At 35.3% G+C, this 15,390-nt stretch overlaps 1 long non-coding RNA gene across 2 annotated transcripts in view; it reads right to left on the reverse strand.

The window, feature by feature from the left end:
• LOC139075120 (uncharacterized) overlaps positions 1-15,390 on the reverse strand; it is a 132,180-nt gene that overhangs the window by 59,411 nt on the left and 57,379 nt on the right. The window contains exon 3 of one of the 2 annotated variants that reach the window (XR_011525180.1): positions 1,024-1,136. The exons of the other annotated variant lie outside the window; for it this stretch is intronic. This is a non-coding gene — a long non-coding RNA (uncharacterized lncRNA). The remainder of the gene's footprint in view (positions 1-1,023; positions 1,137-15,390) is intronic. 2 annotated transcript variants of the gene reach the window in all.

Below are 15,390 nucleotides of genomic sequence, written 5' to 3' on the forward strand. Positions count from 1 at the left end.
ATCAGTAGACTTAATATGGTTGAGGAAATAATCAGGGAACTCAAAGACAGATTAATAGAAAGTTCCCAAACTGAAATGCAAGCGTAAACAAGAACGAAAAAAAAACCCCAGAAATTCAAGAACTGTGGGACAATATCAAAAGGTGTAATACACATAACTGGAATACCAGAAGGTGAAAAGAGAGAGAACAGAAAGATAACTGGAAAAATCTCCAAATATTTGGAAATTAAATAATACAACTCTAAATAAGGCATGCATCAAAGAAGTCTCAAAAGAATTTTAAGTATTGCTTAACTGAATGAAAATGAAATGCGTATGTTAGAAAATGGGAAAGATACAAAATCAATAACGTAAGCTTCCACTTTAGAAAACTAGAGAGAGAAGAGAAATTTAAGCCTAAAGTGAGAAGAAAATAGTAATAATAAAAAGAGCAGAAAGCAAAGAAAATGCAATCAAGAAAATAAAAGAGAAAAATCAGTGAAACCAAAAGGCACACTTTGAGAAGATCAATAAAATTGACAAAAAGGAGGAAATCTTGCCATTTGAGACAACATGTATGAACCTATAGGGTATTATGCTAAGTGAAATGAGTCAGAGAAAAACAAATATATGATTTCACTTATATGTGGAATCTAAAAAAAAAAAAACAAATGAACAAATAGGACTAAGCATAAACAGATTCATAAATACAGAAAAACTAGTGGATACCACAGTGGGGAGAGCTTGGGGGCTGGGCAAAATAGGTGAAAGGGATTGAGGGGTACAAACCTCCAGTTATAAAATAAGTGATGGGAATGTAATATACAGCATAGTGAATATAGTCAATAATACGTAATAACTTGGTATGGTGACAGATGGTAACAAGACTTATCATGGTGATCATTTTATAATGTACATAAACATCAAAATTAATTGATTTTGGAAGGTAACTAACTTTGCATTTCTGGGATAAATCTCACTCAGTCTTTTTACGCATTCTAGGCATCAATTTGCTAACATTTTGTTGAAGAGTTTTGCATCTACCTTCATAAGAGATGTTGGTCTGTAGTTTTCTTGTAATGCGTTATCTTTTTTGGATATTATGGTAATTATGGCCTCATAGAATGATTAGGAGGTGCTCCCTCTGCTTGTGTTTTCTGGAAGAGATTGAGAAAAGTTGAAATGTAAGATATAAAAAAGGTCCAAATCAAACTAATAGAAATGAAAACTATAATATCTGAGATGAAAAATACAATGAATAGGAACACCAGGCTGGCAACCATAAATCTGTTTACTATCTATAGTTTTGTCTTTTCCAGAATGTCATATAAATGGAATCATACACTATGTAGCCTTTTGAGTCCGGCCTTTTTCATTTAGCATAATACATTAAATATTCATCAATATTGTTACTTGTATCAGTAGTTCATTCATTTTATTGTTTAGTTATATTCAATTTTACAGACGTACCTAAATTTTGTGTAAACATTCATCAGTTAAAAAACATTTAAGTTGTTTCCAGTTTGCACAATTATGAATGAAGCTATAAACATTTACACAGAGATTTTTGTGTAGACTTTATGTAGATTTTGTGCAGAGATGTAGACCTTCAATTCTAATGGTTAAATATACAAGGATGGAATTGCTGGATCATTTCGTATGTGTACACCAAGTTGTCTTCCAAAGTGGTTGTACTATTTTACATTTTCAACCTTAACGAATGATAGTTCTAGTTGTTCTGCTTACTAATCAGTATTTTTCTTTGTTTTAGTTATTCTAATATATATAATAATCTAATATAATAATTCTATAGTTGTTTCTCCTTGTTGTTTTAATTTGCATTTCCCTAATGCATCTGATTCTGAATATGTTGAAATGATGTTGAATAATGACGTTAAAAATCTTCTCACGTGTTCGTTTGCCATCCATATCTCTTCTTTGGTCAATTGTCTATTCAAGTCTTTTACTCATTTTAATTGAGATTTTTGTTTCCTTATTTTGAGTTGTGAGAGTTCTATATATATACTTATTAAAAGTCTTTTATCAAATATAAGTTCTGCAAATATTCTCTCCAAGTCTGTTTCTTTTTATTTTAGTAACATTTTATATCACGGAGGAAAAGTGTTTTTTTTATTTTGATAAAGCCCAATTTATCAATATTTTTTGTAGTTTATTAATTTTGACTCCTGCTTTTGAAAGCTTTGTCTCACTCAATGTCACAAAGGCTTTATCCTACTAGAAGTTTTATAACTTTAGTACTTACATACAGATCTATATCCATTTTGAGATAATATTTCTATGTGGAGTGAGATACTTGTCATAGTTCACTGCTTTGTATATTGATGTTCAATTAGTTGAGCATTATTCATTAAAAGACTATCATCACTCCATTGAGTACCTTGCATCTTTGTAAGAGAATTAGTCACCCATATATGTGCAGATCTATAGTCATGACTTGCTTAACAATTGGGATGTGTTCTGAAAAATGCATCATGTGGCAACTTTGTTGTTGTATGAACATCACAGAGTGTACGTACACAAACCTAGAGGGTATAGTCTACTACACCTCTAGGCTTTACGGTACTCACGCTATAGGACCACCATCGTATATGTGGTCTGTCATTGACCAAAACATAAATATGCGGCATGACTGTATTTCTATATTCTCTATTCCAATTCAGTAATTCATGTGTCTATCCTTGAAACAATGACACATTGCCTTCATTATTGTCACTTTAGCATAAGAATTGAAATCAGGAAATACGAGTCTTCCACCTTTGCTCTTCTTAAAAAAAATCTTGAATAATCTAAGTTCTATCCTTTCCATAAAATATTAAAATCAGCTGATCAATCTCTACCCAAAAGAAGCTTGCTGGGATTCTAATTAGAATTTTATTGAACCTTTAGAAAGATTTTTGAGAAAATTGACATTTTTAACAACATTGAGACTTCCAATCCATGAAGATGGTTTATCTTTCCATTTTTATGTCTCCTTTGACTTATACAGTTGGAAATAATGTTCTGTAGTTTTCAAAATACAAATACTTTACATATTTTGCTAGAATTATTCCTATTTTTTATGTTTTTAGTGGTAGTAAAAATTATATCATATTTAAATCTGAATTTCCAAATATTCATTCCTAGTATATAGAAATATAATTGATTTTTTCATTTTTTAATTGAGATATAATTAACATAACATTGTATTAGTTTCAGATGTACAGTGTAATGATTCACCATTTGTATATATTGAAAAATGATCATCACAAGTCTAGTTAACATCCGTCACCACATATGATTACAAAATGTTTTTTCTTGTGATGAGAACTTTCCAGATCCTCTCTCCTAGCTACTTGCAAATATGCAATACAGTATTAATGACTATAGTCATCATACTGTACATTACATCCCCCATGACTTATTCATTTTATAACTGGAAATTTGTACGTTTTGACCACTTCATCATTTCACCCACCCCTCACCTACTGCCTCAGGCAACCATCAGTCTGTTCTCTACATCCACGAGCTCAGTTTTTTTGTTTGTTTGACTTTTGTTTATTTTGGTGTTTTCGGTTTTGTTTTGTTTTCTATTTCATATATAAATGAGGTCTATGATGTTTATTTTTTTCTATCTTACTTATTTCACTTAACATAATGCCTTCAAGGTCCATCCATGTTGTCACAAATGGCAAGATTTCATTCCTTTTCATGGTTGAATAATATTCCATTGTATGTATATATACATCTGCTTCATCCATTCATCCATTGATGGACATTTAAGCTGTTTCCATGTCTTGGCTATTGTAAATAATGCTGCAATTAACATGGAGTTTTTTACACTTATACATATTAATCATGTTTGATGTGACCTTGATAAACTCATTTATTAGTTTTAATAGGTTTTTTGTACAGTATTTTTTAAGTAATTAGTCATGCCATCTCCAAATAGAGATGATTTTATTTTTTCCTTTCCCATATGTATGCCTTTTTTTTTCCTACCTTGGTGTACTATCGAAGACCTATATTATAATGCTGAATAGGAGTAGTGATAGTAGACATTTTGGCTTTGCTCTTGATCCCATAGAGCATGCAAACAGCCTTTACTATTAAGCGTGATGTTGGAAGTAAAGTTTTCTGTAGATTCCTTTGGTGATTTGAAGAAGTTCCCATTAATTCCTAGTACACTGGGAATTTTGTTTTATTTTTATGAGTATGAATGTGTATGAAACTTTTTCAAATACCTTTTCTGCATCTACTAAGATGATTACATGATCTTTAGTTTATTTATATGGTACATTTCATTGACTGACTCTTTTAAAGCTAAACCAGCCTTCTATTCTTGTGATAAACCCCATTTTATCATGGTGTATTATCATTTCTGAATTTTATTTGATAATATTTATTAAGCATTTTTTAAAATATGTTTATGAAGTATATTTGCCTGTAGTTTTCTTGTAACGTCTTTGGTCTTGGTATTAGGGTAATGCTGAACTCATAAAATGAGTTGGCAAACACTCTATCTTCTTTTACTTCTAGAACAGTTTATGTAAAATTAGTATTAATTCTTCCTTAAGTGTTTGGTAGAATTTTCAGTGAAACTAACTGGGCCTGCAGTTTTCTTTGTTGGAAGTTTCCTAAAAGTTAATTCATTTCATTTAATAGATATAGCACTGGAGCAGGTAAGGTCCTAAGATGGCCCCCAAAATTTCCTTCCCCTAGTTAAAATGCCCTATGTATTCCCCTTAAGCATGAGTGAAACCTGTGCATATAATCAGATGCAATATGAGTGATTATGTTAGATTACATGCCAAAAGAGAGTTATCTTGAGTGAACCTAATTGAATTTGATGAGCTCTTTATAGCCAGAGAGTTTTCTCCAGCTGGCGACAAAGGAGGAAGGTAGAGAGACACAATGCAACTAGTCTGGGGGAAAGCAAACATCCATACTGTATGGGAGACATATGCACCATCTAGGAGCTGAGAGCAGTCCCCAGCGAATAGCTAGTAGAAAAATGGAGACCTCAGTCTTACCACTACAAGAAAATAGTGGGGGCTGCTTTAGTTAGAGTAGTCAGGATGTTCACTCTGAGGACATGACATTTGAAATAATACCTAAGTTATGAAATAGAGGCACCCAAGAAAAGAACAGGAAGAAATCTTTCCAAACAAAATTAATGAGTTTGGCACTTTTCTGGCACTGTGGCCATAGTACACTGAATAAAAGGGAGGATAAAGATTGACGATGTCGTAAAGATAAGCAGAAGGCCAGAAAACACAGGTCAGGGTAAGAAGTTTTTCACGAGTTTTTCAGGTTGCAATGGAAAGCCACTGGAGGGTTTTCAGAAGGGAAATGCCATGATTCTATTTATACATTAGAAAGATCACTTGAGCTGTTACGTTTCTTATGATCTTTGTAGGAAAGTAAAATTTAAAGCAGAGAGGTTAATTAGGAGGGTACTTAAATATTACAACTGAGAAATGATGAAGACTTGTAATTAGGATATTTTTGATGGAGGTAATAAGTATTCAGCTACAAGAAATATTTTTAAAATTAGAACCAATAAAACTTATCTATGGACTGGATTTGGGATTTGAGGAAAGAAGATAAATCATGCCTAGGATGATGTCTAGAATTTTATCCTGGACAACTGAGTGCACAATAGTGGTATTGGGAGGTTGGGAAAACTTGGAGGGAAGCAGATGAGGTGGGAAGTAAACCAATAGTTCTAGGTTGAACATGTTGACTTTGAGTTGTCAATAAAACATCAAAATATAGATGTCAAAAAGGCAGGAGGATATAAAAGTCTAAAGTTCAGGGCAGAGGTTACTATTGGTGATGTAACTTAGATGAACCCCAACCCACAGATAATATTTATCACCGTGAATATAGACATGACCATTTAGGGAGACAATTAGATAAGGAAAAAAGAAGGATAAGGACAAATTCAAAAGGTGCTTTAGTATTTAATGGTCTGGTAGAGAAGGGTGAATTAGAAAAGAGGACTGAAAGAAGTAACTATTGAAATAGAAACAAAACTGAGTGTGATGTTACATAAGCCTAGATAGGCAAGTGTTTTCATAAGGAGGAAGTGGTGACTCCTGCCAAATGATACTCAGAAGTCAAGTAAGATGATGGCCTGTCTTGATAAGGGATCCCTCAAGCAAATACAATGCAGGGAAACTTTCTTTCCTTGATCATCAGATTATGTACTAATATAGTTAAAGCTTGTAGATCTTGGATAATAAAGCTGGTAGATAAAAATCCATAATAGTAAAGTTGTTGGAAGTTAGGAGCTGCTGCTACATTTGAAATGTAAATATTTGATTGGCTTTTAGCTATATGTTGAAAAAGGTTTGGTGGGTTAAATTTGTCTACACCAAAGCAATGGTACAAGCAAAGCAGATGGCATAATGTTAACAGATGGCAGAGAGAACACAGAACTTAAGTCCCATTTTTCTTTTGTCCTTTCTATCAAAGTATCCTTAAAACTGAAAATGGAAGAACAAACAGGATAATGAGGTGATTGAAGCCCAAAAGAAGGCTGGGATGTGTGATTCAGTGAATAATGTGTGGGAAGTGTTGGGTATGAGTCATTAGTGGCCAAAAAGGAAATCTATTGTTATGCAGTAGAGGAAGTTATTAGGCAAGTCATAAGTATATACCATGTGTTGGAAAAGAAACTTTGAATTCATGTTTGGAAATATTTGGTGTTACAGTACGTTAGTATGTTAATAAAAAGTAAAAACCACTGAGAATAACATGAATGAATCAACAAAAAAGCCTCAATTGTAATTGAAGACTAAGTCCTATTAATGAGGACACTACATAATTTTGACATCCTTATCACCACAAGAAAGGAGGATAAATGGGGAGTAGTTTATACAGAGGGGTAATTGAGATCAGATAAGTGAAGGTATGAGTTATTGATAAAAATAAGTTGTTTTGAGCTTCAGAACTTCTTAGTCATCGTACTTGCCTTTAATTTCTGTACAAGTGGGCTTACAACTAATGTAAATAAACTTTGGGTTTTTCAGTCCATGATGCCTTGCTGTCGTACTGTCAGTGCTTGCTTTCCTGGAAGCTAACATAATGGATTTGCATTGCTACCACCATGGCAATTTTGCCTTGTTTGTTTGCCCAGCTGGTTGCTACCGCAACAGATCAAACCCATCCAGAAGGGGAACACAGATCTTCCAGGAACTCAATGCTGTGAAATTTAAATCTTTGTACAAACATGAGCTCTTGTTGTCTTCATTAAAAGAACACATAGGGGCCGGCCCGGTGGCACAACAGTTAAGTGCTCACGTTCTGCTTTGGCGGCCTGGGGGTCACGGATTTGGGTCCTGGGTGCAGACATGGCACTGCTTGGCAAACTATGCTGTGGTAGGCGTCCCACATATAAAATAGAGGAAGATGGGCACGGATGTTAGCTCAGGGCCAGTCTTCCTCAGCAAAAAGAGAAGGATTGACAGCAGATGTTAGCTCAGGGCTAGTCTTCCTCAAAAAAAAAAAAAAAAAAAAGAACACATAGTTCAGATCACTAACTCAGATCAATTATACCCCCAAGATATTACAAGAACTTAGAGACATTGTCATAGAATTGTTTTAGATAATATTTGAAGAATAATCAAGCACACCATCAAAGTAGGGGTAGAACATTGGAAAAACCCATTCTGAAACTACTGTTGCTTAAGCTACCTATGATCTCCTAACTGCCAAGTCAAAATGCTTATTTTCAGGCCTCCACCAAATAACTATTCCATTCCCCTAAATTCCTTCCTTTCTTGGCTTACTGCATGCCTCATACTCCTCATTCTCCTACCTTTCAACTTCCTTATCCTAAGGAATAATCTTCTTAAATGTTGGGATCTACTGAGTCTATATCTTTGGTTTTCTTTTCATTCATCATACTTAGCCAGTCCTCATTTAGCCTCTGAGTGGCTCTGCCTCTCCTGTAGCGAGTCCCAAAGCTTCTTCTTTCTAGATGAATTCCTTCTGAGCTACAGATCTCTGTTTCCAAGTATACCTCCTTACCCATGAACATCACAAATGTAATGTGTCCTCTAATATCTTCTCAGAAATTGCCTCTCCACCTGCGTAAATGGCATCTATTCTCCCACTAGAAATTTCAATTATTCTTGACTTCTTTTATTCCTCCCCAAATTATTGCACTTACACCTCATAAATGTGTCTTGAATCTAATCTCTTCTCTCCATCTCCAGTTTTATTGCCTCAATTCAAGCCTGCAGCATCTCCCATTTATATCAACCCTCTTACCTGGTCCCTCTGCCACCAATCCTTCCTTGCTCTAGTCTATATTCCCAACCATCAGCAGTGTTCTCCTCCTCAAGTAATCTTATAATATTACCTCCTAGATTAAACTTCTTGAGGCTAGGACTGTGTCATTCGTGTATTGTTTTCCCAGCATATAGAACAATGCCTATCATACACTAGGTTCTCAACAGACATTGGAAAATGAATAATTAGATGGAGTCTCCACTGTCTGTTCACCACTATCATGAAAGGTCGAAAACCTTCAAGAGTCATTGTTTCAAGCACACTATTATTCTGCATGGGGCAGGATAGTTAAGTGGGTTTGGAATCCATGATTTAACTCCATCCAGTGCCTGGAATATGGTAAATATAAATAATTATAAACACTGTCATTGTTTTATTGTTATTATTGAATTATTCCCCTCAACGTTTTTTGCCTAATACATTCATATTTATCCCCAACTCCCCCAAGCAGTGTTCAATCCTCCTTTTTTATAGTGTAATAGCACTTTCAGAACAGCACTGTAATTAATCTCTTTTCATATCAATCACATACACTGCAAAGGCTGAGTTTTCTTTATCTTTGTGTCCCTATCATCTAACATAATGCCCAGTACATAGTAATCATCCAGAAGACATTTTTTGCTACCTGAAAGTAATATCAAAGGAGCCAGAGAAGCAGAGAGTTTACAAAGGGAGGTGTTAATACTAAATAATTCTATAAATGTATCAAGAGGAATGACAATTAACAGGAGCCGTTAGATTTGGTACTAAGGAAGTCACTAAGTCATTTAGGTTAAATGCAGTATGTTGAACATTCTGGTTTACTCTTCTGCAAGCCTGCACTAAAATGAAACTACAGGAAAACATTAAAGAGATCAATAGATAAAATGTACACAAGCACAACTCAGAGGTGTTGCAGGTTCAGTTCCAGATCACCACAATAAAGCGAATATCAAAATAAGTGAGTCATACAAATTTTTTGGTTTCTCAGTGCAAATAAAAGTTGTATTTATACTATACTGTAGTCTATTAAGTTTGCAATAGCATTATATCTAAAAATACAATGTATACACCCTAATGAAAAAGTACTTTATTGCTAGAAAATGCTAACCATCGTCTGAGCCTTCAGTGAGTTGTAAATTTTTTTGCTGGTGGAGGGTCCTGCCTCAATGTTGTTGGCTGCTGACCAGAGATCAGGGTGGTGGTTGCTGAAGGTTGGGGTGGCTGTGGCAATTTCTTAAAGCAAGACAACAATTAAGTTTGCTACGTTGATTGACTCTTCTTTTCAGGAACAATTTCTCTGTAGAATGTATGATGCTGTTTGATAGCATTTTACCCACAGTAGAACTTCTTTAAAAATTGGAGTCAACCCTCTCAAATTCTGCCACTGCTTTATCAACTGAGTTTATATAATATTCTAATTCTTTTGTTGTCATTTCAGCAATCTTCACAGCATCTTCACTGGGAGTAGATTCCATCTCAAGAAACCACTTTCTTTGCTCATCCATAAGAAGCAGCTCCTCATCTGTTAAAGTTTTATCATGAGAGTGCAGCAATTCAGTCACATCTTCAGTCTCCACTTCTAATTCTAGTTCTCTTGCTATTTCCATAACACCTGCAGTTACTGCCTCCGCTGAAGTCTTGAACCCCTCAAGTCATCCATAAGGGTTAGAATCAACTTCTTCCAAACTCTTTTTAATGCTTATATATTGATCCCTTTCCATGAATCATAAATGTTCTTAGTGGCATCTAGAATGATGAATCATTTCCAGAAGTTTTTCAATTTACTTTGCCCAGATCCATCAGAGGAATCACTCTCTACAGCAGTTACAGCCTTATGAAATGTATTTCTTAAATAATAAGACTTGAAATTTAGAATTACTCCTTGACCCACGGGCTGAAGAATGGATGTGGTTTTAGCAGGCATGAAAACAACATTCATCTCATTATACACCTCTGTCAGAGGTCTGGGGTGACCAGGTGCATTGTTAATGACCAGTAATATTTTGAGAGGAATCTTTTTTTCTGAGTAGTAGGTCTCAACAGTGGGCTTAAAATATTCAGCAAATCATGTTGTGAAAAAATGTGCTGTCATCCATGCTTTGTTGTTCTAGTTATAGAGCACAGGCAGAGTAGATTAACATCATTCTTAAGGACCCTAGGATTTTTGGAACAACAAGTGAGCATTGGCTTCAAATTAAAGTCATCACCTGCAAACAAGAGGTTTAACCCCAAACAAGAGAGTCAGCCTGTCCTTTGACACTTTGAAGCCAGGCATTGACTTCTCCTCTCCAGCTATGAAAGTCCTAGATGGCATCTTCTTCCAATAGAAGGCTGATTCATCTACATTGAAAATCTGTTGTTTAGTATAGCCACTTTCATTAATTATCTTAGCTAGATCTTCTGGATAACTTGCTGCAGCTTCTACATCAGCACTTGCTACTTCACACTGCATTTTTATACTATGGAGATGGCTTCCTTCCTTAAACTTCATGAACCAACCTCTATTAGCCTCAAACTTTTCTGCAGCTTCCTCACCTCTCACAGCCTTCATAGAATTGAAGAGCATTAAGGCCTTGCTCTGGATTAGGCTTTGGCTCAAGGGAATGTTGTGGTTGGTTTTGTCTTCTATCCAACCACTAAAACTTTCTCCTTATCTGCAATAAGGATGTTCCACTTTCTTATCATTTGTGTGTTCACTGGAGTAGCACTTTTAATTTCCTTCAAGAACTTTCCCTTTGCATTCACACCTTAGCTAGGTCTCTTAGCTAAAGAGGCCTAGCTTTCAGCCTATTTTGGCTTTTTACATGCCTTCCTCACTAAGCTTAATCATTTATAGCTTTTGATTTAAGTGAGAGATGTGTGGCTCTTCCTTTCTCTTGAACACTTAGAAGCCAATGTAGGGTTATGAATTGACCTAATTTCAATACTGCTGTGTCTCAGGGAGTAGGGAGGCCCAAGGAGAGGGAGAGAGACAGGGAACAGTCAATCGGTGGAATAGTCAGAACACACACACAACATTTATCAATTAAGTTCACTGCTATATATGAGTGCAGTTCATGGCAACCCAAAACAATTACAATAGTAACATCAAATATCACTGATCACAGATCACCATAAAAAACATAATAATAATAAAGAAAATCTGAGAGAAGATCGTGCATTAATTTTAAGTGGCAAGATAAAGACACGGCAATGGATGGAGATAAATGTTGGTATACAACGTAACTGAGAGAATGCAAAGGTAAAGTAAGGAAAATGTAATTCTGTAGATACAAACAGTTAAAAACTGAAATTTGTGAATATTAGTCATATGAAATCACCACACTTTAAAATAGGGAGCAGGATGAATTATCAGACATGGAATGATGGTGGACTAAAATTGAGGGAGCTCATGCTTGATCCTTTCTAATTCTTCAGAGAAGAACAACTGTAGAATTCTGCAAACATAGAGAAAAGATTAGGTGGAGCTTAAAGGAGAATAATGAAGATTAGGAACCTCTACTGTAGGTAAAGAGGAAGGAACAATTGGAGAGTGAGTAAATTCTGACTAAGCCAACCCTTGAGGGTTCAGTTAAGTGTAAGTAATTTAAGAATATGTGGAAAAAAAACAAAAGAAGAAGTTGTAGGATTTTTTTCTATTGGCCACTTAAAGTAACAAAGAATGTACTTAACCTCATACCCTAAACAACTACGAACTGGGCAAAATACATGTAACAATTTTTTTTCAGACACTGCACAATAAACAGTACTGGCATATGATTCTGAGAGTAGGAAAACAAATGAGTGAGGCTCAAAGTCTTTCTGTCTGGTGGAACATTCTGAATCATGAAGCTGGGAAGAGAATCTGAAGCAGGGCACAGAAAGTTTTGAATTTGAGGAGATAAAAATCAGAATCTGAGGACAATAAAGTAGCTGGAAGTTGTGAAGCAGAGAAGGAAGCTATGAAGGAAGAAGGAGAAGGGAGCGAGGGAGAGGCAAGGGGGGTGGGGAGGTCAGAGAAGAAGGAGAAAAATAAGAAAAAGGTGAGCCTGACGAAGGAGAAGTTGTCCAGAAACTTGTATAAATTCCTTTAACCATGAGCTGAGTTCTAGTTTGTGCATGTATAGATGTGTACAGGATTGCCAAGGAAAGAGAAAAGAGATTTTGGGATGATAGAATTATTGTTCTATACCTCAACTGTGGGGATGGTTACCTGAATGTATACACTGTCAAAACTCATCAAACTGTTCAATTAAAATGTATGTTTTTTATTTATGTAAATTATACTCCAGGAAAGTTGATTTAAAAAAAAAAGGTGAAATTCTATGAGGCACATAAAAAACAATCAAGGAGTTATAAGATGACCAATTTCCAGAACTCACACACAACAGAAGAACATTAAAATTCCAATAATCCAGAAGGCAGAGCACTTGGGTATCATCTGAGGTATCAAGGAAGATCCCAGATGGGCGAGGCCATCTCTTTCTCTCCCTCAACACAAATAGATGTCAGTGATAGATAGGTAGATAGATAGCTAGATAGCTAGCTAGCTAGATAGATAGATAGATAGCCAGATGGATAGCTAGATAGATAGATAGATAGTAGATAGAATTAAAAATGACCTGTAAGCACTTGAAAAAATGGTCTATATCATTAGTCATCAAGGAATAAATATGAAAATCAAACTAAGATACGACTACGCACCCATTCGATTGGCTAAATTAAAAGGAGTGATATACCAAATGTTGACAAAAATATGAAGCAATAGAACTATCATACAATTCTGATGAGAAGGTAACATTTGTCGACCATCACTTCAGAAAACGCTTTGGCATTTTCATAGAGTTGAATATATGCCTATCCTATAACCCAGCCATTTCACTTCTAGGATTTACCCTAGAGGATGAAAATCTATATCTATTCAAAGACTTTTACAGAAATTTTTATAGCAACTTCATCACGGCCAACACCCAGAAACAATCCAAAAGAAACGAATTTTGGCATATCCATGCAATAGAGTTCTATTCATGTATAAAAAGGAATAAAATTGCTTGCATACCCAACAATATGGATGAAACTTACAGACATTCTGAGAAAAAAAAAGTCAGTCATAAAAGAGTACATACTATATCATTCCATTTTTATGAAACTTTGAAGTGTCTATATGAAGTTTTAATCTATAGTCACAGAAAGTAGATCACGAGTTGCTTGGAACCAAGGAGAGGGAATTGCTCAGGAAGGGGATGAGGGATTAGGGGACGATAGAATCCTTTTGCACCTCGATTGTGGGGATGATTACACGAATGCATACAGTTGTCAAAACTCATCAAACTGTTCAATTAAAATGTATTTCTTATTACAAATTATACTCCAAGAAAGTTGATTTTAAAAATAAAGAGAGGGTTTAATTGTGCTGAAAATGAGAGGATGGCCCTGCCAATATAATCAGTATCCTACCAAAAGCTTCATGTATCCCCGTTGTCAAGAACAGATCTCAGGTGTTCAAAGCATTAGAAATTGGGAGGAGGGAGTGGTAGAGACAAGCAGACATCACATGCCTACTGGTGAACATACACAATATCACCTATGAAGTGTTCTTGCCAAAAATAAATAAATAAATAAGATTCAATCTGACCAAACTTCTAAATCTAATTAGCAATTGGCAGGCAATGCAATGAACAATGAAGTCTGTTGAACAGACACCACGGAGACACACAGCAACATCTAACCTATGGAAAACTCTCCAGGACAAATGACACAGTTTTTAGAACTAAAGGGGGAAATATCTAGATTAATCTCTAGATTAACAAGGAATTCAAAGATGTATCAAGCAATCACAATTATAAACTCTGTTTAGATCCCATTTGAACAAATAAATAGTAAAAAAAATTTCCCTATACGACAATTGAAATGTGAAAACTATTTGATGATACTAAGGAATTATTGTTAACTTTTTAGCTGTGACAATAGTATTATGGTTAAGTTAAAAATATTTTTTATCTTAAAGAGACATATACTTAAATATTTACACATGAAATTATGTGATGTCTGGGATTCGATTAAATATAATCTTGGTGGGGAGAGGAGGATTGGAGTAGAAATGAACAGGATTAGTCATACATTGATGAGTACATTGAGTTATCATTCTCTCTGGTTTTGTATACATAATATTTTTCCACAATATAATAAAAATAAAGTTAGAGGTGAAAGTGATGACCACCACAGCTCCGAGAGAGTCAGTGGAAAAAGGCTCTGTGGAAGAGTGTGACAGATCCAGCTAGCTGCCTGGCCCATAACTATTAACCCCTTTTTTTTTAGTATATTCATCAGAACAGATTAGGTTATGGTGCCATAACATACCTGAAATCTCAGCTTACCAAAATTTCCTTCCTTGCTCATGCCATTTGTCCCACATGAGTTGGCAAAGGGGACTTTTGAGTGTAGAGCTGATCAAGGCTCTACTCTCTTGTAAGTGTACTGTCTGAAACACACCACCTCTGGATTACCAGAGCAGGTGAGGGAAGACTGAAGAAACTTCAATGGACTTTTGACTTCTTCATTTAGAAGTGACATATATCACTTTTGCTCACATTTAATTTGCCAAAACTGGTCACATTACCTCACTTAATAGAAAGGAGGCTGAGGAGTACAGGCTTTGTTGCACCAAGAAGGGCAGAAGAATCATATATGGTAAGCAAATGGCAATATTTACCATGTTTACCAACGGAATCATAATGTTTTTTCTGACTGTGATTATGCCCAACTTTACATATTCAGCTTTCAAGACTTCCAGGCATCTAGGATTGGCCATGTGACATGAATCTGGCAAATGAGATGTAAATAGAAGTTTCCTCCAGGAAAGCTTGATAAAGGAGGAAGATTCTGTCAGCATTTTCCTTTGTGCTCCACACACTCCTATTTTTCTAACCAGGAACACAGGCACAACTCCCGAGGACAGTGCAATCATCAGGACAAAATCATATATTAAAGATGGTGAAACAGAAGCTGGAAGGAGCTTTAAGTCATTGATGACTTTTTGAATAGCCAAAACATCACTGAACTGATCACCTCCAGATTATATTACAGACTTCTTGCTATAAACAGACAGTCAGACAAAGACATAGATAGATACATAGATACACAGATAGATAA

Source organism: Equus przewalskii, chromosome 13 (assembly GCF_037783145.1).
Source record: "Equus przewalskii isolate Varuska chromosome 13, EquPr2, whole genome shotgun sequence".
NCBI lineage: Eukaryota > Metazoa > Chordata > Mammalia > Perissodactyla > Equidae > Equus > Equus przewalskii.